The sequence below is a fragment of the Oncorhynchus nerka genome, linkage group LG11 (genome assembly GCF_034236695.1).
Source record: "Oncorhynchus nerka isolate Pitt River linkage group LG11, Oner_Uvic_2.0, whole genome shotgun sequence".
NCBI lineage: Eukaryota > Metazoa > Chordata > Actinopteri > Salmoniformes > Salmonidae > Oncorhynchus > Oncorhynchus nerka.
In genome coordinates, this window is record NC_088406.1 from 1,117,259 (window position 1) to 1,143,512 (window position 26,254).

Consider the following 26,254-nt stretch of genomic DNA (forward strand, 5'->3'; position numbering starts at 1 on the left):
AACTAGACTATATTCTGTATTATAGCCTAACTAGACTATATTATAGTCTAACTAGACTATATTCTGTATTATATCCTAACTAGACTATATTCTGTATTATATCCTAACTAGACTATATTCTGTATTATAGTCTAACTAGACTATATTCTGTATTATAGTCTAACTAGACTGTATTATAGTCTAACTAGACTGTATTATAGTCTAACTAGACTGTATTATAGTCTAACTAGACTATATTCTGTATTATAGTCTAACTAGACTATATTCTGTATTATATCCTAACTAGACTATATTCTGTATTATAGCCTAACTAGACTGTATTATAGTCTAACTAGACTATATTCTGTATTATAGTCTAACTAGACTATATTCTGTATTATATCCTAACTAGACTATATTCTGTATTATAGCCTAACTAGACTATATTCTGTATTATAGTCTAACTAGACTATATTCTGTATTATAGCCTAACTAGACTATATTCTGTATTATAGCCTAACTAGACTATATTCTGTATTATAGTCTAACTAGACTGTATTATAGTCTAACTAGACTGTATTATAGTCTAACTAGACTGTATTATAGTCCAACTAGACTATATTCTGTATTATAGCCTAACTAGACTATATTCTGTATTATAGCCTAACTAGACTATATTCTGTATTATAGCCTAACTAGACTATATTCTGTATTATAGCCTAACTAGACTATATTCTGTATTATAGTCTAACTAGACTGTATTATAGTCTAACTAGACTGTATTATAGTCTAACTAGACTGTATTATAGTCTAACTAGAATATATTCTGTATTATAGTCTAACTAGACTGTATTATAGTCTAACTAGACTGTATTATAGTCTAACTAGAATATATTCTGTATTATAGTCTAACTAGACTGTATTATAGTCTAACTAGAATATATTCTGTATTATAGTCTAACTAGACTGTATTATAGTCTAACTAGACTGTATTATAGTCTAACTAGAATATATTCTGTATTATAGTCTAACTAGACTGTATTATAGTCTAACTAGACTGTATTATAGTCTAACTAGACTTTATTCTGTATTATAGTCTAACTAGACTATATTCTGTATTATAGTCCAACTAGACTATATTCTGTATTATAGTCTAACTAGACTGTATTATAGTCTAACTAGACTATATTCTGTATTATAGTCTAACTAGACTGTATTATAGTCTAACTAGACTATATTCTGTATTATAGCCTAACTAGACTATATTCTGTATTATATCGTAACTAGACTATATTCTGTATTATAGCCTAACTAGACTGTATTATAGTCTAACTAGACTATATTCTGTATTATAGTCTAACTAGACTATATTCTGTATTATAGTCTAACTAGACTATATTCTGTATTATAGCCTAACTAGACTGTATTATATCCTAACTAGACTATATTCTGTATTATAGCCTAACTAGACTATATTATAGTCTAACTAGACTATATTCTGTATTATAGCCTAACTAGACTATATTCTGTATTATAGTCTAACTAGACTGTATTATAGTCTAACTAGACTATATTCTGTATTATAGCCTAACTAGACTATATTCTGTATTATAGTCTAACTAGACTATATTCTGTATTATAGTCTAACTAGACTATATTCTGTATTATATCCTAACTAGACTATATTCTGTATTATAGTCTAACTAGACTATATTCTGTATTATAGTCTAACTAGACTGTATTATAGTCTAACTAGACTGTATTATAGTCTAACTAGACTGTATTATAGTCTAACTAGAATATATTCTGTATTATAGTCTAACTAGACTGTATTATAGTCTAACTAGACTATATTCTGTATTATAGTCTAACTAGACTGTATTATAGTCTAACTAGACTGTATTATAGTCCAACTAGACTATATTCTGTATTATAGTCTAACTAGACTATATTCTGTATTATAGTCTAACTAGACTATATTCTGTATTATAGTCTAACTAGACTATATTCTGTATTATAGCCTAACTAGACTGTATTATAGTCTAACTAGACTGTATTATAGTCTAACTAGACTGTATTATAGTCCAACTAGACTATATTCTGTATTATAGTCTAACTAGACTATATTCTGTATTATAGCCTAACTAGACTGTATTATAGCCTAACTAGACTGTATTCTGTATTATATCCTAACTAGACTGTATTATAGTCTAACTAGACTGTATTCTGTATTATATCCTAACTAGACTGTATTATAGTCCAACTAGACTATATTCTGTATTATAGCCTAACTAGACTATATTATAGTCTAACTAGACTATATTCTGTATTATATCCTAACTAGACTATATTCTGTATTATAGCCTAACTAGACTGTATTATAGTCTAACTAGACTATATTCTGTATTATATCCTAACTAGACTATATTCTGTATTATATCCTAACTAGACTATATTCTGTATTATAGTCTAACTAGACTATATTCTGTATTATAGCCTAACTAGACTATATTCTGTATTATAGCCTAACTAGACTATATTCTGTATTATAGCCTAACTAGACTGTATTATAGCCTAACTAGACTATATTCTGTATTATAGCCTAACTAGACTGTATTATAGCCTAACTAGACTATATTCTGTATTATAGTCTAACTAGACTATATTCTGTATTATAGTCTAACTAGACTGTATTATAGTCTAACTAGACTGTATTATAGTCTAACTAGACTGTATTATAGCCTAACTAGACTATATTCTGTATTATAGCCTAACTAGACTATATTCTGTATTATAGTCTAACTAGACTGTATTATAGTCTAACTAGACTGTATTATAGTCTAACTAGACTGTATTATAGTCTAACTAGAATATATTCTGTATTATAGTCTAACTAGACTGTATTATAGTCTAACTAGACTGTATTATAGTCTAACTAGAATATATTCTGTATTATAGTCTAACTAGACTGTATTATAGTCTAACTAGAATATATTCTGTATTATAGTCTAACTAGACTGTATTATAGTCTAACTAGACTGTATTATAGTCTAACTAGAATATATTCTGTATTATAGTCTAACTAGACTGTATTATAGTCTAACTAGACTGTATTATAGTCTAACTAGACTATATTCTGTATTATAGTCTAACTAGACTATATTCTGTATTATAGTCCAACTAGACTATATTCTGTATTATAGTCTAACTAGACTGTATTATAGTCTAACTAGACTATATTCTGTATTATAGTCTAACTAGACTGTATTATAGTCTAACTAGACTATATTCTGTATTATAGCCTAACTAGACTATATTCTGTATTATATCGTAACTAGACTATATTCTGTATTATAGCCTAACTAGACTGTATTATAGTCTAACTAGACTATATTCTTTATTATAGCCTAACTAGACTATATTATAGTCTAACTAGACTATATTCTTTATTATAGCCTAACTAGACTATATTATAGTCTAACTAGACTATATTCTGTATTATATCGTAACTAGACTATATTCTGTATTATAGTCTAACTAGACTATATTCTGTATTATAGTCTAACTAGACTGTATTATAGTCTAACTAGACTATATTCTGTATTATAGCCTAACTAGACTGTATTATATCCTAACTAGACTATATTCTGTATTATAGTCTAACTAGACTGTATTATAGTCTAACTAGACTATATTCTGTATTATAGCCTAACTAGACTATATTATACCCTAACTAGACTATATTCTGTATTATAGCCTAACTAGACTATATTCTGTATTATAGCCTAACTAGACTATATTCTGTATTATAGTCTAACTAGACTGTATTATAGTCTAACTAGACTATATTCTGTATTATAGCCTAACTAGACTATATTATACCCTAACTAGACTATATTCTGTATTATAGTCCAACTAGACTATATTCTGTATTATAGTCTAACTAGACTGTATTATAGTCTAACTAGACTGTATTATAGTCTAACTAGACTGTATTATAGTCTAACTAGACTGTATTATAGTCTAACTAGACTATATTCTGTATTATAGCCTAACTAGACTGTATTATAGTCTAACTAGACTATATTCTGTATTATAGTCTAACTAGACTATATTCTGTATTATAGTCTAACTATACTGTATTCTGTATTATAGTCTAACTAGACTATATTCTGTATTATAGTCTAACTAGACTATATTCTGTATTATAGCCTAACTAGACTGTATTATAGTCTAACTAGACTATATTCTGTATTATATCCTAACTAGACTATATTCTGTATTATAGCCTAACTAGACTGTATTATAGTCTAACTAGACTATATTCTGTATTATAGTCTAACTAGACTATATTCTGTATTATAGTCTAACTAGACTATATTCTGTATTATAGTCTAACTAGACTGTATTATAGTCTAACTAGACTATATTCTGTATTATATCGTAACTAGACTATATTCTGTATTACAGTCTAACTAGACTATATTCTGTATTATATCGTAACTAGACTATATTCTGTATTATAGCCTAACTAGACTGTATTATAGTCTAACTAGACTATATTCTGTATTATAGCCTAACTAGACTATATTATAGTCTAACTAGACTATATTCTGTATTATAGCCTAACTAGACTATATTCTGTATTATATCGTAACTAGACTATATTCTGTATTATAGCCTAACTAGACTGTATTATAGTCTAACTAGACTATATTCTGTATTATAGTCTAACTAGACTGTATTATAGTCTAACTAGACTATATTCTGTATTATAGTCTAACTAGACTATATTCTGTATTATATCCTAACTAGACTATATTCTGTATTATAGTCTAACTAGACTATATTCTGTATTATAGTCTAACTAGACTGTATTATAGTCTAACTAGACTATATTCTGTATTATAGTCTAACTAGACTATATTCTGTATTATAGTCTAACTAGACTGTATTATAGTCTAACTAGACTGTATTATAGTCTAACTAGGCTATAGACTGTATTATAGTCTAACTAGACTATATTCTGTATTATAGTCTAACTAGACTGTATTATAGTCTAACTAGACTATATTCTGTATTATAGTCTAACTAGACTGTATTATAGTCTAACTAGACTATATTCTGTATTATAGTCTAACTAGACTGTATTATAGTCTAACTAGACTATATTCTGTATTATAGTCTAACTAGACTGTATTATAGTCTAACTAGACTATATTCTGTATTATAGTCTAACTAGGCTATATTCTGTATTATAGTCTAACTAGACTATATTCTGTATTATATCCTAACTAGACTGTATTATAGTCTAACTAGACTATATTCTGTATTATATCCTAACTAGACTATATTCTGTATTATAGCCTAACTAGACTGTATTATAGTCTAACTAGACTGTATTATAGTCCAACTAGACTATATTCTGTATTATAGCCTAACTAGACTGTATTATAGTCTAACTAGACTGTATTATAGTCCAACTAGACTATATTCTGTATTATAGCCTAACTAGACTGTATTATAGTCTAACTAGACTGTATTATAGTCTAACTAGACTGTATTATAGTCCAACTAGACTATATTCTGTATTATAGTCTAACTAGACTATATTCTGTATTATAGCCTAACTAGACTATATTCTGTATTATAGCCTAACTAGACTGTATTATAGCCTAACTAGACTGTATTCTGTATTATATCCTAACTAGACTGTATTATAGTCTAACTAGACTGTATTCTGTATTATATCCTAACTAGACTGTATTATAGTCCAACTAGACTATATTCTGTATTATAGCCTAACTAGACTATATTATAGTCTAACTAGACTATATTCTGTATTATATCCTAACTAGACTATATTCTGTATTATATCCTAACTAGACTATATTCTGTATTATAGTCTAACTAGACTATATTCTGTATTATAGTCTAACTAGACTGTATTATAGTCTAACTAGACTATATTCTGTATTATAGTCTAACTAGACTATATTCTGTATTATATCCTAACTAGACTATATTCTGTATTATAGTCTAACTAGACTATATTATAGCCTAACTAGACTGTATTCTGTATTATAGTCTAACTAGACTATATTCTGTATTATAGTCTAACTAGACTATATTATAGTCTAACTAGACTGTATTATAGCCTAACTAGACTATATTCTGTATTATAGTCTAACTAGACTATATTCTGTATTATAGTCTAACTAGACTATATTCTGTATTATAGTCTAACTAGACTATATTCTGTATTATAGTCTAACTAGACTATATTCTGTATTATAGCCTAACTAGACTATATTCTGTATTATATCGTAACTAGACTATATTCTGTATTATAGCCTAACTAGACTGTATTATAGTCCAACTAGACTATATTCTGTATTATAGCCTAACTAGACTATATTCTGTATTATAGCCTAACTAGACTATATTCTGTATTATAGCCTAACTAGACTATATTCTGTATTATAGTCTAACTAGACTGTATTATAGTCTAACTAGACTGTATTATAGTCTAACTAGACTGTATTATAGTCTAACTAGAATATATTCTGTATTATAGTCTAACTAGACTGTATTATAGTCTAACTAGAATATATTCTGTATTATAGTCTAACTAGACTGTATTATAGTCTAACTAGACTGTATTATAGTCTAACTAGAATATATTCTGTATTATAGTCTAACTAGACTGTATTATAGTCTAACTAGACTGTATTATAGTCTAACTAGACTTTATTCTGTATTATAGTCTAACTAGACTATATTCTGTATTATAGTCCAACTAGACTATATTCTGTATTATAGTCTAACTAGACTGTATTATAGTCTAACTAGACTATATTCTGTATTATAGTCTAACTAGACTGTATTATAGTCTAACTAGACTATATTCTGTATTATAGCCTAACTAGACTATATTATAGTCTAACTAGACTATATTCTGTATTATAGCCTAACTAGACTATATTATAGTCTAACTAGACTATATTCTGTATTATATCGTAACTAGACTATATTCTGTATTATAGTCTAACTAGACTATATTCTGTATTATAGTCTAACTAGACTATATTCTGTATTATATCGTAACTAGACTATATTCTGTATTATAGCCTAACTAGACTGTATTATAGTCTAACTAGACTATATTCTGTATTATAGCCTAACTAGACTATATTATAGTCTAACTAGACTATATTCTGTATTATATCGTAACTAGACTATATTCTGTATTATAGTCTAACTAGACTATATTCTGTATTATAGTCTAACTAGACTGTATTATAGTCTAACTAGACTATATTCTGTATTATAGTCTAACTAGACTGTATTATAGTCTAACTAGACTGTATTATAGTCCAACTAGACTATATTCTGTATTATAGTCTAACTAGACTATATTCTGTATTATAGTCTAACTAGACTATATTCTGTATTATAGTCTAACTAGACTATATTCTGTATTATAGCCTAACTAGACTGTATTATAGCCTAACTAGACTGTATTCTGTATTATATCCTAACTAGACTGTATTATAGTCTAACTAGACTGTATTCTGTATTATATCCTAACTAGACTGTATTATAGTCTAACTAGACTATATTCTGTATTATAGTCTAACTAGACTATATTCTGTATTATATCCTAACTAGACTATATTCTGTATTATATCCTAACTAGACTATATTCTGTATTATAGTCTAACTAGACTATATTCTGTATTATAGTCTAACTAGACTGTATTATAGTCTAACTAGACTATATTCTGTATTATAGTCTAACTAGACTGTATTATAGTCTAACTAGACTATATTCTGTATTATAGCCTAACTAGACTATATTATAGTCTAACTAGACTATATTCTGTATTATATCCTAACTAGACTATATTCTGTATTATATCCTAACTAGACTATATTCTGTATTATAGTCTAACTAGACTATATTCTGTATTATAGTCTAACTAGACTGTATTATAGTCTAACTAGACTATATTCTGTATTATAGTCTAACTAGACTATATTATAGTCTAACTAGACTGTATTATAGTCTAACTAGACTATATTCTGTATTATAGTCTAACTAGACTATATTATAGTCTAACTAGACTGTATTATAGTCTAACTAGACTATATTCTGTATTATAGTCTAACTAGACTGTATTCTGTATTATAGTCTAACTAGACTGTATTATAGTCTAACTAGACTGTATTATAGTCTAACTAGACTATATGCTGTATTATAGCCTAACTAGACTGTATTATAGTCTAACTAGACTGTATTATAGTCTAACTAGACTATATTCTGTATTATAGTCTAACTAGACTATATTCTGTATTATAGTCTAACTAGACTATATTCTGTATTATAGCCTAACTAGACTATATTCTGTATTATAGTCTAACTAGACTGTATTATAGTCTAACTAGACTATATTCTGTATTATAGCCTAACTAGACTATATTATACCCTAACTAGACTATATTCTGTATTATAGTCCAACTAGACTATATTCTGTATTATAGTCTAACTAGACTGTATTATAGTCTAACTAGACTGTATTATAGTCTAACTAGACTGTATTATAGTCTAACTAGACTGTATTATAGTCTAACTAGAATATATTCTGTATTATAGTCTAACTAGACTGTATTATAGTCTAACTAGACTGTATTATAGTCCAACTAGACTATATTCTGTATTATAGTCTAACTAGACTATATTCTGTATTATAGTCTAACTAGACTATATTCTGTATTATAGTCTAACTAGACTATATTCTGTATTATAGCCTAACTAGACTGTATTATAGTCTAACTAGACTGTATTATAGTCTAACTAGACTGTATTATAGTCCAACTAGACTATATTCTGTATTATAGTCTAACTAGACTATATTCTGTATTATAGCCTAACTAGACTGTATTATAGCCTAACTAGACTGTATTCTGTATTATATCCTAACTAGACTGTATTATAGTCTAACTAGACTGTATTCTGTATTATATCCTAACTAGACTGTATTATAGTCTAACTAGACTATATTCTGTATTATAGTCTAACTAGACTATATTCTGTATTATATCCTAACTAGACTATATTCTGTATTATATCCTAACTAGACTATATTCTGTATTATAGTCTAACTAGACTATATTCTGTATTATAGTCTAACTAGACTGTATTATAGTCTAACTAGACTATATTCTGTATTATAGTCTAACTAGACTGTATTATAGTCTAACTAGACTATATTCTGTATTATAGCCTAACTAGACTATATTATAGTCTAACTAGACTATATTCTGTATTATATCCTAACTAGACTATATTCTGTATTATATCCTAACTAGACTATATTCTGTATTATAGTCTAACTAGACTATATTCTGTATTATAGTCTAACTAGACTGTATTATAGTCTAACTAGACTATATTCTGTATTATAGTCTAACTAGACTATATTATAGTCTAACTAGACTGTATTATAGTCTAACTAGACTATATTCTGTATTATAGTCTAACTAGACTATATTATAGTCTAACTAGACTGTATTATAGTCTAACTAGACTATATTCTGTATTATAGCCTAACTAGACTATATTCTGTATTATAGCCTAACTAGACTATATTCTGTATTATAGTCTAACTAGACTGTATTATAGCCTAACTAGACTATATTCTGTATTATAGCCTAACTAGACTATATTCTGTATTATATCGTAACTAGACTATATTCTGTATTATAGCCTAACTAGACTGTATTATAGTCTAACTAGACTATATTCTTTATTATAGCCTAACTAGACTATATTATAGTCTAACTAGACTATATTCTGTATTATAGTCTAACTAGACTGTATTATAGTCTAACTAGACTATATTCTGTATTATATCGTAACTAGACTATATTCTGTATTATAGTCTAACTAGACTATATTCTGTATTATAGTCTAACTAGACTATATTCTGTATTATAGTCTAACTAGACTATATTCTGTATTATAGTCTAACTAGACTATATTCTGTATTATAGTCTAACTAGACTGTATTATAGCCTAACTAGACTATATTCTGTATTATAGCCTAACTAGACTGTATTATAGTCTAACTAGACTATATTCTGTATTATAGCCTAACTAGACTGTATTATAGTCTAACTAGACTATATTCTGTATTATAGTCCAACTAGACTATATTCTGTATTATAGTCTAACTAGACTGTATTATAGTCTAACTAGACTGTATTATAGTCTAACTAGACTGTATTATAGTCTAACTAGAATATATTCTGTATTATAGTCTAACTAGACTGTATTATAGTCTAACTAGACTATATTCTGTATTATAGTCTAACTAGACTGTATTATAGTCTAACTAGACTGTATTATAGTCCAACTAGACTATATTCTGTATTATAGTCTAACTAGACTATATTCTGTATTATAGTCCAACTAGACTATATTCTGTATTATAGTCTAACTAGACTATATTCTGTATTATAGTCTAACTAGACTATATTCTGTATTATAGTCTAACTAGACTATATTCTGTATTATAGCCTAACTAGACTGTATTATAGTCTAACTAGACTGTATTATAGTCCAACTAGACTATATTCTGTATTATAGTCTAACTAGACTATATTCTGTATTATAGCCTAACTAGACTGTATTATAGCCTAACTAGACTGTATTCTGTATTATATCCTAACTAGACTGTATTATAGTCTAACTAGACTGTATTCTGTATTATATCCTAACTAGACTGTATTATAGTCCAACTAGACTATATTCTGTATTATAGCCTAACTAGACTATATTATAGTCTAACTAGACTATATTCTGTATTATATCCTAACTAGACTATATTCTGTATTATATCCTAACTAGACTATATTCTGTATTATAGTCTAACTAGACTATATTCTGTATTATAGTCTAACTAGACTATATTCTGTATTATATCCTAACTAGACTATATTCGGTATTATAGCCTAACTAGACTGTATTCTGTATTATAGTCTAACTAGACTATATTCTGTATTATAGCCTAACTAGACTATATTCTGTATTATATCGTAACTAGACTATATTCTGTATTATAGCCTATCTAGACTATATTCTGTATTATAGCCTAACTAGACTATATTCTGTATTATAGCCTAACTAGACTGTATTATAGTCCAACTAGACTATATTCTGTATTATAGCCTAACTAGACTATATTCTGTATTATAGCCTAACTAGACTATATTCTGTATTATAGTCTAACTAGACTGTATTCTGTATTATAGTCTAACTAGACTGTATTATATAACTCTGTATTATAGCCTAACTAGACTATATTCTGTATTATAGCCTAACTAGACTATATTCTGTATTATAGTCTAACTAGACTGTATTATAGTCTAACTAGACTGTATTATAGTCTAACTAGACTGTATTATAGTCTAACTAGAATATATTCTGTATTATAGTCTAACTAGACTGTATTATAGTCTAACTAGACTGTATTATAGTCTAACTAGAATATATTCTGTATTATAGTCTAACTAGACTGTATTATAGTCTAACTAGACTGTATTATAGTCTAACTAGAATATATTCTGTATTATAGTCTAACTAGACTGTATTATAGTCTAACTAGACTGTATTATAGTCTAACTAGACTGTATTATAGTCTAACTAGAATATATTCTGTATTATAGTCTAACTAGACTGTATTATAGTCTAACTAGACTATATTCTGTATTATAGCCTAACTAGACTATATTCTGTATTATAGCTTAACTAGACTATATTATAGCCTAACTAGACTATATGCTGTATTATAGCCTAACTAGACTATATTCTGTATTATATCCTAACTAGACTATATTATAGCCTAACTAGACTATATTCTGTATTATAGCCTAACTAGACTATATTCTGTATTATATCCTAACTAGACTGTATTATAGTCTAACTAGACTATATTCTGTATTATATCCTAACTAGACTGTATTATAGTCTAACTAGACTGTATTATAGTCTAACTAGACTGTATTATAGTCTAACTAGACTATATTCTGTATTATAGCCTAACTAGACTGTATTATAGCCTAACTAGAATATATTCTGTATTATATCCTAACTAGACTATATTCTGTATTATAGCCTAACTAGACTATATTCTGTATTATATCCTAACTAGACTATATTCTGTATTATAGCCTAACTAGAATGTATTATAGTCTAACTAGACTATATTCTGTATTATAGTCTAACTAGACTATATTCTGTATTATAGCCTAACTAGACTATATTCTGTATTATAGTCTAACTAGACTATATTCTGTATTATAGCCTAACTAGACTGTATTATAGTCTAACTAGACTGTATTATAGTCTAACTAGACTATATTCTGTATTATAGCCTAACTAGACTGTATTCTGTATTATAGCCTAACTAGACTGTATTATAGTCTAACTAGACTGTATTATAGTCTAACTAGACTATATTCTGTATTATAGCCTAACTAGACTGTATTATAGTCTAACTAGACTATATTCTGTATTATAGCCTAACTAGACTGTATTATAGTCTAACTAGGCTATATTCTGTATTATAGTCTAACTAGACTATATTCTGTATTATATCCTAACTAGACTGTATTATAGTCTAACTAGACTATATTCTGTATTATATCCTAACTAGACTATATTCTGTATTATAGTCTAACTAGACTGTATTATAGTCTAACTAGACTATATTCTGTATTATAGTCCTAACTAGACTATATTCTGTATTATAGCCTAACTAGACTGTATTATAGTCTAACTAGACTGTATTATAGTCCAACTAGACTATATTCTGTATTATAGCCTAACTAGACTATATTCTGTATTATAGTCTAACTAGACTATATTCTGTATTATATCCTAACTAGACTATATTCTGTATTATAGCCTAACTAGACTGTATTATAGTCTAACTAGACTATATTCTGTATTATAGCCTAACTAGACTGTATTATAGTCTAACTAGACTATATTCTGTATTATAGCCTAACTAGACTGTATTATAGTCTAACTAGACTATATTCTGTATTATAGTCTAACTAGACTGTATTCTGTATTATAGTCTAACTAGACTATATTCTGTATTATAGTCTAACTAGACTGTATTATAGTCTAACTAGACTATATTCTGTATTATAGTCTAACTAGACTATATTCTGTATTATAGTCTATAGTATTATAGTCTAACTAGACTATATTCTGTATTATAGTCTAACTAGACTGTATTATATCTAACTAGATATATTCTGTATTATGTCTAACTAGACTATATTCTGTATTATAGTCTAACTAGACTATATTATAGTCTAACTAGACTATATTCTTTATTCTAACTAGACTTATATAGTCTAACTAGACTATATTCTGTATTATAGTCTAACTAGACTATATTCTGTATTATAGTCTAACTAGACTATATTCTGTATTATAGTCTAACTAGACTATATTCTGTATTATAGTCTAACTAGACTGTATTATAGTCTAACTAGACTATATTCTGTATTATAGTCTAACTAGACTGTATTATAGTCTAACTAGACTATATTCTGTATTATAGCCTAACTAGACTGTATTATAGTCTAACTAGACTATATTCTGTATTATAGCCTAACTAGACTATATTATAGTCTAACTAGACTATATTCTGTATTATAGCCTAACTAGACTATTATAGTCTAACTAGACTATATTCTGTATAGCTTAACTAGACTATATTCTGTATTATAGCCTAACTAGACTATATTATAGCCTAACTAGACTATATTCTGTATTATAGCTTAACTAGACTGTATTATAGCCTAACTAGACTATATTCTGTATTATATCGTAACTAGACTATATTCTGTATTATAGCCTAACTAGACTGTATTATAGTCTAACTAGACTATATTCTGTATTATATCGTAACTAGACTATATTCTGTATTGTAGCCTAACTAGACTGTATTATAGTCTAACTAGACTATATTCTGTATTATAGTCCAACTAGACTATATTCTGTATTATAGCCTAACTAGACTATATTATAGTCTAACTAGACTATATTCTGTATTATAGCCTAACTAGACTATATTCTGTATTATAGTCTAACTAGACTATATTCTGTATTATAGCCTAACTAGACTGTATTATAGTCCAACTAGACTATATTCTGTATTATAGCCTAACTAGACTGTATTATAGTCTAACTAGACTATATTCTGTATTATAGCCTAACTAGACTGTATTATAGTCTAACTAGACTATATTCTGTATTATAGTCTAACTAGACTATATTCTGTATTATAGCCTAACTAGACTATATTCTGTATTATAGCCTAACTAGACTATATTCTGTATTATAGCCTAACTAGACTATATTCTGTATTATAGCCTAACTAGACTATATTCCGTATTATAGTCTAACTAGACTATATTCTGTATTATAGTCTAACTAGACTATATTCTGTATTATAGCCTAACTAGACTATATTCTGTATTATAGTCTAACTATACTATATTCTGTATTATAGCCTAACTAGACTATATTCTGTATTATAGCCTAACTAGACTGTATTATAGTCTAACTAGACTATATTCTGTATTATAGTCTAACTAGACTATATTCTGTATTATAGTCTAACTAGACTATATTCTGTATTATAGTCTAACTAGACTATATTCTGTATTATAGCCTAACTAGACTATATTCTGTATTATAGTCTAACTAGACTATATTCTGTATTATAGTCTAACTAGACTATATTCTGTATTATAGCCTAACTAGACTATATTCTGTATTATAGTCTAACTAGACTATATTCTGTATTATAGTCTAACTAGACTGTATTATAGCCTAACTAGACTATATTCTGTATTATATCGTAACTAGACTATATTCTGTATTATAGCCTAACTAGACTGTATTATAGTCTAACTAGACTATATTCTGTATTATAGCCTAACTAGACTATATTATAGCCTAACTAGACTATATTCTGTATTATAGCCTAACTAGACTATATTATAGTCTAACTAGACTATATTCTGTATTATAGCCTAACTAGACTATATTATAGTCTAACTAGACTATATTCTGTATTATAGCCTAACTAGACTATATTCTGTATTATATCGTAACTAGACTATATTCTGTATTATAGTCTAACTAGACTATATTCTGTATTATTGTCTAACTAGACTATAACCTGTATTATAGTCTAACTAGACTGTATTATAGCCTAACTAGACTATATTCTGTATTATAGCCTAACTAGACTATATTCTGTATTATAGTCTAACTAGACTATATTCTGTATTATATCGTAACTAGACTATATTCTGTATTATAGCCTAACTAGACTGTATTATAGTCCAACTAGACTATATTCTGTATTATAGCCTAACTAGACTATATTATAGCCTAACTAGACTATATTCTGTATTATAGTCTAACTAGACTGTATTATAGTCTAACTAGACTATATTCTGTATTATAGTCTAACTAGACTATATTCTGTATTATAGTCTAACTAGACTATATTCTGTATTATAGTCTAACTAGACTATATTCTGTATTATTGTCTAACTAGACTATATTCTGTATTATAGTCTAACTAGACTATATTCTGTATTATTGTCTAACTAGACTATATTCTGTATTATAGTCTAACTAGACTATATTCTGTATTATAGTCTAACTAGACTGTATTATAGTCTAACTAGACTATATTCTGTATTATATCCTAACTAGACTGTATTATAGTCTAACTAGACTATATTCTGTATTATATCGTAACTAGACTATATTCTGTATTATAGCCTAACTAGACTGTATTATAGTCCAACTAGACTATATTCTGTATTATAGCCTAACTAGACTATATTATAGCCTAACTAGACTATATTCTGTATTATAGTCTAACTAGACTGTATTATAGTCTAACTAGACTATATTCTGTATTATAGTCTAACTAGACTATATTCTGTATTATAGTCTAACTAGACTATATTCTGTATTATAGTCTAACTAGACTATATTCTGTATTATTGTCTAACTAGACTATATTCTGTATTATAGTCTAACTAGACTATATTCTGTATTATTGTCTAACTAGACTATATTCTGTATTATAGTCTAACTAGACTATATTCTGTATTATAGTCTAACTAGACTGTATTATAGTCTAACTAGACTATATTCTGTATTATATCCTAACTAGACTGTATTATAGTCTAACTAGACTGTATTATAGTCCAACTAGACTATATTCTGTATTATAGTCTAACTAGACTATATTCTGTATTATAGTCTAACTAGACTATATTCTGTATTATAGCCTAGGATAGGATAAAGTAATCCCTCTCACCCCCCCTCCCCCTTAAAAGATTTAGATGCACTACTGTTCCACTGGATGTCATAAGGTGAATGCACCAATTAAATGACTTAAATGTAAATGTAAATGTAAACTAGACTATGTTATTATAATGGCCTGGGTAAAATAGTGTAACCACCACCATCACCACCACCACCATCGAACTCTATATTATTTTAGTGAATTAGCAAGACATGCAAAACAGATAACCAATACCAGTGGTGGAAAAAGTACCACATGTACATACTTGAATGTAAAGATACCTTGAAAGAAAATTACTCAAGGAAAGGTGAAAAACACCCAGTAAAATCCTACTTGATTAAAAGGACTTAAGCATCAAAAGTAAAATTGTAAATAATGTTTAATTCCTTATATTAAAACCAGACTTTTGTCTGTTTTTTTTTATTTACAGATCGCCAGGGTCACACTACATGACCCAGACGTAATTTACAAATTAAGCATTTGTGTTTAGTGAGTCCGCAAGATCAGAGGCAATAGGGAGGGCCAGAGTTTTTCTCTTGATAAGTGTGTGAATTAGACAATTTTCTGTCCTGCTAAGAATTGAAAATGTAACGAGTACTTTTGGGTGTCAGGGGAAATTGTAAGGAGTAAAAAGTACATTATTTTCTTTTGGAATGTAGTGGAGTAAAATTAAAAGATGTCAAAAAATATAAATAGTAAAGTAATGTATAGATACCCCCAAAAAACTACTTAAGTAGTACTTTCAAGTATTTTTCCTGAAGTACTTTACACCACTGACCTAGACACATGTGCATCACGTTGTTTTCTGCCTGCCCCCTCCTTTCTCTCCCTCATGCTGGCACGCCTCGGGCGCATCCATTACGCCAATTATTTTACAAAACGATTCTTAAACAGAAACAAATGGAATGAAACAGGGCGAGACCTACCTGAATTTGTCCAATAGAAACTCTAATTTTAGTTGCAAAACGTTCTGTTTGGACTAATGATTCCACTCCTGCTCTTTCTCTTGACTAATTAGGCAAGTGTGTGTTCAGTCTTCGGTCTGTTGCTTGTAAAATATCCTAGCCTATTCATTGATGATAGGCCCTGCTTTACTGAAGTTGCGAGGCATTGCAAGCCAAGAAATTTGCTGGCATTTACAACCCAAACAGTTGCTGACAGCAGCGCAGCTGCATGGTGAATTAATATGAAATTTCGTATTGTTTTAACGGAAAATAGATTAAAAAAATTCCAGTTTAAACATTAACAAAACATTAAGAAAATTATAAATTTGTCACATCCATAGATTTTGCATCTGACTATTGTATCTACCTATTGTATCTGACTATTGTGGACAATGCACAGAGATGCACACAGAAAGGGTTTTTCAGTATCTGACATGGACCAGCTAAAGAGTTAGTATGGGGATGCATGGATAGGATGTCTGTGTCCTGACCATCAGATATGAGTGGAACCATTCAAGTAATTAAAGGCCAAATCCCCTGAAACCTGCTTCATCTCAGTCTCTCTGCCATTGACATCAAATCAAATCAAATCAAATGTTATTGGTCACATACACATGGTTAGCAGATGTTAATGTGAGTGTAGCGAAATGCTTGTGCTTCTAGTTCCGACAATGCAATAATATCTAACAAGTAATCTAACAATTTCACAACAACTACCTAATACACACAAGTGTAAAGGAATGAATAAGAATATGTACATATAAATATATGGATGAGTGGTGGCCGAACGGCATAGTCAAGATGCAGTAGATGGTATAGAGTACAGTATATACATATGAGATGAGTAATATAGGGTATGTAAACATTATATAAAGTGGCATTGTTTAAAGTGGCTAGTGATACATTTATTACATCCAATTTTTAAATATTAAGGTGGCTGTAGTTGAGTCAGTATGTTAGCAGCAGCCACTCAATGTTAGTGGTGGCTGTTTAACAGTCTGATGGCCTTGAGATAGAAGCTGTTTTTCAGTCTCTCGGTCCCAGCTTTGATGCACCTGTACTGACCTCGCCTTCTGGATGATAGCGGAGTGAACAGGCAGTAGCTCGGTGGTTGTTGTCCTTGATGATCTGTTTGTCCTTCCTGTAACATCGGGTGGTGTAGGTGTCCTGGAGGGCAGGTAGATTGCCCCCGGTGATGCGTTGTGCAGACCTCACTACCCTCTGGAGAGCCTTACGGTTGTGGGCGGAGCAGTTGCCGTACCAGGCGGTGATACAGCCCGACAGGATGCTCTCGCTGCTGCGCCTTCACCACGCTGCCTGTGTGGGTGGACCATTTCAGTTTGTCCGTGATGTGTACGCCGAGGAACTTAAAACCTTCCACCTTCTCCACTACTGTCCCGTCGTTATGGATAGGGGGGTGCTCCCTCTGCTGTTTCCTGAAGTCCACGATCATCTCCTTTGTTTTGTTGACATGTGAGTGTGAGGTTATTTTCATGACACCAAACTCCGAGGGCCCTCACCTCCTCCCTGCAGGCTGTCTTGTTGTTGTTGGGAAATCCGGCCTACCCCTGTTGTGTCGTCTGCAAACTTGATGATTGAGTTGGAGGCGTTCTTGGCCACGCAGTCGAGGATGAACAGGGAGTACAGGAGGGGGCTCAGAACGCACGCTTGTGGGTACCCAGTGTTGAGGATCAGCGGGGTGGAGATGGTGTTTCCTACCGTCACCATCTTGGGGGCGTCCCGTCAGAAAGTCCAGGACCCAGTTGCACAGGGTGGGGTCGAGACCCAGGGTCTCGAGCTTAATGACGAGTTTGGAGGGTACTATGGTGTTAAATGCTGAGCTGTAGTCGATGAACAGCATTCTCACATAGGTATTCCTCTTGTCCAGATGGGTTAGGGCAGTGTGCAGTGTGATTGCGATTGCATCGTCTGTGGACCTATTGGGGCGGTAAGCAAATTGGAGTGGGTCTAGGGTGTCAGGTAGGGTGGAGGTGATATGATCCTTGACTAGTCTCTCAAAGCACTTCAAGATGCCGTCTGGGCCGGCAGCCTTGCGAGGGTTAACACGTTTAAATGGGTTGGCTTCATGATCACGTTGGCTTCATGATTCATGCTTATATTAATCTCAAGATAAGGATACAGAAAGAGCCTTTGAGTTGGCTGTGGTGATGCTGACATTTATCTGTTCTGCTGTCTGAGTCTTTTAAACCATCACCACCCATTATCACCACCATCACCACCACCACCCTCACTATCACCACCCTCACTATCACCACCACCATTTCCATCACCACCCGTCACCACCACTACCACCACCACCACCACCACCACCACCTATCACCACCACCACTACCATCACCACCACCACCACCACCATCACCACCACCACCACCACTACCATCACCACCCGTTATCACCACCAGCACCCTCACTATCACCACCCTCACTATCACCACCACCATTTCCATCACCACCACCACCATCATCACCATCACCACCACCACCATCACTATCACCACCACCACCATCACCACTACTACCATCACCACCCATCATCACCTCCACGACCATCATCACCACCACCACCACCACCATCATCACCATCATCACCACCACCACCACCAGTATCACCACCATCAGCACATCATCACCACCATCACCACAACCATCACCACCAACTTCACCACCACCATTACCACCCACCACCACCATCACCCAACCATTAACTTCACCACCACCACCATCACCACCATCACCACCACTACCACCCACCACCACCATCACCACCACCATCACAATCAACTTCACCAACACCATCACTACCACCACCATCACCACAATCACCACCATCACCACCACTACCACCCTCCACCACCATCACCACCACTATCACCACAATTACCATCACCACCATCACCACCATCATCACCACCACCACCACCACCATCACCACCATCATCACCACCACCATCACCACCATCACCACCATCATCACCACCACCATCACCACCATCATCACCATCATCACCACCATCATCACCACCATCACCATCATCACCACCACCATCACCACCATCATCACCACCACCATCACCACCATCACCACCACCATCATCACCACCACCACCATCACCATCACCACCATCACCCACCACCACCATCACTACCATCACCACCATCACCACCACCACCACCACCATCATCACCACCATCATCACCACCATCATCACCACCACCATCACCACCATCATCCCCACCATCACCACCACCATCATCACCACCATCATCACCACCACCACCACCACCATCACCACCATCATCACCACCATCACCACCATCACCACCATCACCACCACCACCACCACCATCATCACCACCACCACCATCACCACCACCATCATCACCACCATCACCATCACCACCCACCCACCATCACTACCATCACCATCACTACCATCACCACCATCACCACCACCACCATCACCATCACCACCATCACCACCACCACCACCATCACCACCATCATCACCACCATCACCACCATCACCCACCACCACCATCACCACTATCACCACCATCACCACCATCATCACCACCATCACCCACCACCACCATCACCACCATCACCACCACCACCACCACCATCACCACCATCACCACCATCATCACCACCATCACCACCATCACCCACCACCATCACCACCATCACCACCACCACCACCATCACCACCACCATCACCACCATCACCACCATCACCCACCACCACCACCATCACCACCACCACCACCAGTGAACACCATCACCACCAGGTTCTTAGCCACCACCACCACCATCACCATCACCACCACCACCACCACCACCACCACCATCATCACCACCATCACCACCACCATCATCACCACCATCACCATCACCACCATCACCATCACCACCATCACCATCACCACCACCATCACCACCACCACAGTGGTGAGAGCACCATCACCACCACCACCACCACCACCACCACCATCACCACCACCATCACCATCACCACCATCACCACCATCACCATCACCACCATCACTATCACCGCTGTCATCAGTGGGCAGGGGTCAAGACAGGGCTCTCTAACTTTACCAGTTCTCCTTTAACACAATGTGCTGTGTCTCCTCCTGGGAGGAAGGGGTCAAGACAGGGCTCTCTAACTTTACCAGTTCTCCTTTAACACAATGTGCTGTGTCTCCTCCTGGGAGGAAGGGAGGAAGGAAAGGAGGTATATTAATACAGAAGTTGGCAGAAGGGCGAGGATGAGGGCCGTTGCTGCCTGCCGTGCCGGTGGACAGACAGCCCGCCATGGAGGGTGAGGATGGGGGCCGTTGTTGCCTGCCGTGCCGGTGAACAGACAGCCCGCCGTGGAGGGCGAGGATGGGGGCCGTTGCTGCCTGCTGTGCCGGTGGACAGACAGCCCGCCGTGGCTGAGTAATACATCAGTGTGTCCCAAATGGCACTCTGTCCCCTATATAGAGCCCTATGGGCCTATCGGCTGAGTAATACTGTGTCCCAAATGGCACTCTGCTCCCTAGCTGGCTAGCTAGCAGATTACCCTATAGGGCTAACCCTAGGAAATGCAAAAGTAGTGCAGGGGTGCCGTTTGGGATGCGACCACCACCACCATCACCACCACCACCACCATCACCATCACCACCACCACCACCACCACCATCACCATCACCACCACCACCACCACCACCATCATCACCACCATCACCACCACCATCACCACCATCACCATCACCACCATCACCATCACCACCATCACCATCACCACCATCACCACCACCACCACCATCACCACCACCACCACCACCACCACCACCATCACCACCACCATCACCATCACCACCATCACCACCATCACCATCACCACCATCACTATCACCGCTGGTTGAGGGTAATCCATGGCTCACATTGGGTCTGTTGGCAGAAGGGCGAGGTAGCTTCATCATCAATATATGGAGGGCGAGGATGGGGGCCGTTGCTGCCTGCTTCCCTGCTAGTCAGGATGCTGCTATATGAGACAGAACAAGGCTGACATGTAAATTATCTGGTTTTATGTGGAGATTCAAACTCATTAGAGAGAGACTGGTTTGAAGATACACTGTAGCTAGCTACCAACTGTTACCGTCCAAAAATCTTCCTTTTCAGGGGACAATGAACCTACTTCTTAGTACGATAATAACAATTGTCGAGGATAGATCAGATATCTGATGTTCCATGTTACAACTGTAATTTGATCGTGGCAGGGTAGATCTACTACGGTAGATTAATGTGTTATCTCAAATTGGTGATACAAGCACCCTGTCAGAAACAGGTCCATGGTCCGTGTTTTGTTGATTTTTTATGTCAGCTTGAACTAAAATCAATACCCCTCAGCACAGTGGGTGCTGCCATAGCTACACAGCTGAATTATCATATCCATTGCCCAATCAATAGTAGGGGAGGCAGGATAAAGTAGACTATAGAAGGCTAGGTACGGCTTTAAAAAAGGCTTTTGGATTCTTGCCCGTATCATAGACTATTGACCATTTTGGGCCAGGTGACAGGAGGTACATCTATGATTGTGTATGATGGGATGGAATAGGTTCTGATTGTGTTCAACCTTTACATGCTAGATAGTATCCTTCATATCTAGACAGGGTGTGGGTTCAAATTGTATTTGATTTATTTCAAATAATTTAGTTTGATTGAGCTTGTCTGGCAGAATAGTCCAACATGTGCAAACCCTGTTCATCTGGTACTCAAGGCAGCCTCAATGAATCAGGAGGCTGAAAAGATTTGGCATGGACCCACAGCTGCACAATCGAGTGCATCTTGAATGGGTGCATCACCACTTAGTGTGGCAACTGCTTGGCCTCCGACCGCAAGGCGCTACAGAGGGTAATGCATACGGCCCAGTACATCACTGGGGCCGAGCTCCGTGCCCTCCTGGACCTCTATACCAGGCGGTGTCAGAGGAAGGAGTCAAAGACTCCAGCCACCCAGGTCATAGACTGTTCTCTCTGCTTCTACAAGGCAAGCGGTACCACTGCTCCAAGTCTGGAACCAACAGGACCCTGACCAGCTTCTACCCCCAAGCCATAGACTGTTCTCTCTGCTACCACACAGCAAGCGGTACCACTGCTCCAAGTCTGGAACCAACAGGACCCTGACCAGCTTCTACCCCCAAGCCATAGACTGTTCTCTCTGCTACCACACAGCAAGCGGTACCACTGCTCCAAGTCTGGAACCAACAGGACCCTGAACAGCTTCTACCCCCAAGCCATAGACTGTTTTCTCTGCTACCACACAGCAAGCGGTACCACTGCTCCAAGTCTGGAACCAACAGGACCCTGAACAGCTTCTACCCCCAAGCCATAGACTGTTCTCTCTGCTACCACACAGCAAGCGGTACCACTGCTCCAAGTCTGGAACCAACAGGACCCTGACCAGCTTCTACCCCCAAGCCATAGACTGTTTTCTCTGCTACCACACAGCAAGCGGTACCACTGCTCCAAGTCTGGAACCAACAGGACCCTGACCAGCTTCTACCCCCAAGCCATAGACTGTTCTCTCTGCTACCACACAGCAAGCGGTACCACTGCTCCAAGTCTGGAACCAACAGGACCCTGACCAGCTTCTACCCCCAAGCCATAGACTGTTTTCTCTGCTACCACACAGCAAGCGGTACCACTGCTCCAAGTCTGGAACCAACAGGACCCTGAACAGCTTCTACCCCCAAGCCATAGACTGTTCTCTCTGCTACCACACAGCAAGCGGTACCACTGCTCCAAGTCTGGAACCAACAGGACCCTGAACAGCTTCTACCCCCAAGCCATAGACTGTTTTCTCTGCTACCACACAGCAAGCGGTACCACTGCTCCAAGTCTGGAACCAACAGGACCCTGACCAGCTTCTACCCCAAGCCATAGACTGTTCTCTCTGCTACCACACAGCAAGCGGTACCACTGCTCCAAGTCTGGAACCAACAGGACCCTGAACAGCTTCTACCCCCAAGCCATAGACTGTTCTCTCTGCTACCACACAGCAAGCGGTACCACTGCTCCAAGTCTGGAACCAACAGGACCCTGAACAGCTTCTACCCCCAAGCCATAGACTGTTTTCTCTGCTACCACACAGCAAGCGGTACCACTGCTCCAAGTCTGGAACCAACAGGACCCTGAACAGCTTCTACCCCCAAGCCATAGACTGTTCTCTCTGCTACCACACAGCAAGCGGTACCACTGCTCCAAGTCTGGAACCAACAGGACCCTGAACAGCGTCTACCCCCAAGCCATAAGACTGATAAGTAGTTGGTTCAATAAATATCCAATAGCTACCCGGACTAACTCCATTGACCCTTTCTGCACCAACTCTTTTGACTCATCACATACGCTGCTGTTACTGTTAATTATCTGTCTCTTTATACCTAGTTATACTTTATACCTCGTACCCCTGCGCATCGTACTCGTACCCCATGTATATAGCCAAGGTATCATCACTCATTGTGTATTTATTATTACGTGTTATTACTTTTCTATTATTTCTCTATTGTCTTTCTCTCTACATTGTTGGGAAGGGCCCATAAGTAAGCATTTCACTGTTAGTCTACACGGTTGTTTACCAATACACATTTGATTTGACAAATACACGTTATCTGTGTTATATTACAGATTATTTGATTTAAGCTTTACACGCTGAAAGTATTTGATGGATAAGAAACAAATGCTATTTGAACCCATGTGTGCATCTAGGATGTAAAGATACAGCTTCTCCTTCTCTTCTGGATACAGCTTAAACAAGAATAGAATATTAGCTTCTGTACAGCTTCATGGATCCAGCTTCCTGGAGGTCTATATGGATACAGCTTCATGGATAAGTACAAAAGCTTCAACGTGGCTTCCAACAAAGCTTCATGGATACAGCTTCCTGGTATAATACATTACAATCAGATACAGCTTCCTGGATACAGCTTCTGGATACAGCTTCCTGGATACAGCTTCCTGGATACAGCTTCAATACAGCTTCATGGATACAGCTTACTGTATACAGCTTCATGATACAGTTTACAGCTTCATGGATACAGCTTCCTGGAGGTCTCTGGTGCCTGGATACAGCTTCATGGATACAGCTTCATGGATACAGCTTCATGGATACAGCTTCATGGATACAGCTTCATGGATACAGCTTCCTGGATACAGCTTCCTGGATACAGCTTCCTGGATACAGCTTCCTGGATACAGCTTCCTGATACAGCTTCATGGATACAGCTTCCTGGAGGCCTCTGGTTCATGGATACAGCTTCATGGATACAGCTTCCTGGATACAGCTTCCTGGATACAGCTTCATGGATACAGCTTCCTGGATACAGCTTCATGGATACAGCTTCCTGGATACAGCTTCATGGATACAGCTTCCTGGATACAGCTTCATGGATACAGCTTCCTGGAGGCCTCTGGTTCATGGATACAGCTTCATGGAAGCTTCATGGATACAGCTGGATACAGCATGGATACAGCTTCATGGCTCTGGTTCATGGATACAGCTTCATGGATACAGCTTCTGGATACAGCTTCCTGGATGCTGGATACAGCTTCTGGATACAGCTTTGGATAAGCTTCCTAGGGATACAGCTTCCTGGACAGCTTCAAGACTGGCTTCATGGATACAGCTTCTGGAAGCTTCATGGATAAGCTTCATGGATACACAGCAGACACACACACACACACACACACACACACACACACACACACAGTAACAGTATACACACAGCCCTGGATACAGCTTCAGTAAGCTATAACAGTAACAGTATACACAGCTTCCACAGTAACTATAAGCTTCATGGATAACAGTATACACACCCACAGTAACTATAACAGTAACAGTATACACAC

At 34.9% G+C, this 26,254-nt stretch overlaps 1 protein-coding gene across 1 annotated transcript in view; it reads left to right on the forward strand.

Moving 5' to 3' along the window:
* The window catches only part of LOC115124438 (contactin-5-like), a 653,850-nt gene that overhangs the window by 76,238 nt on the left and 551,358 nt on the right, over positions 1–26,254 (forward strand).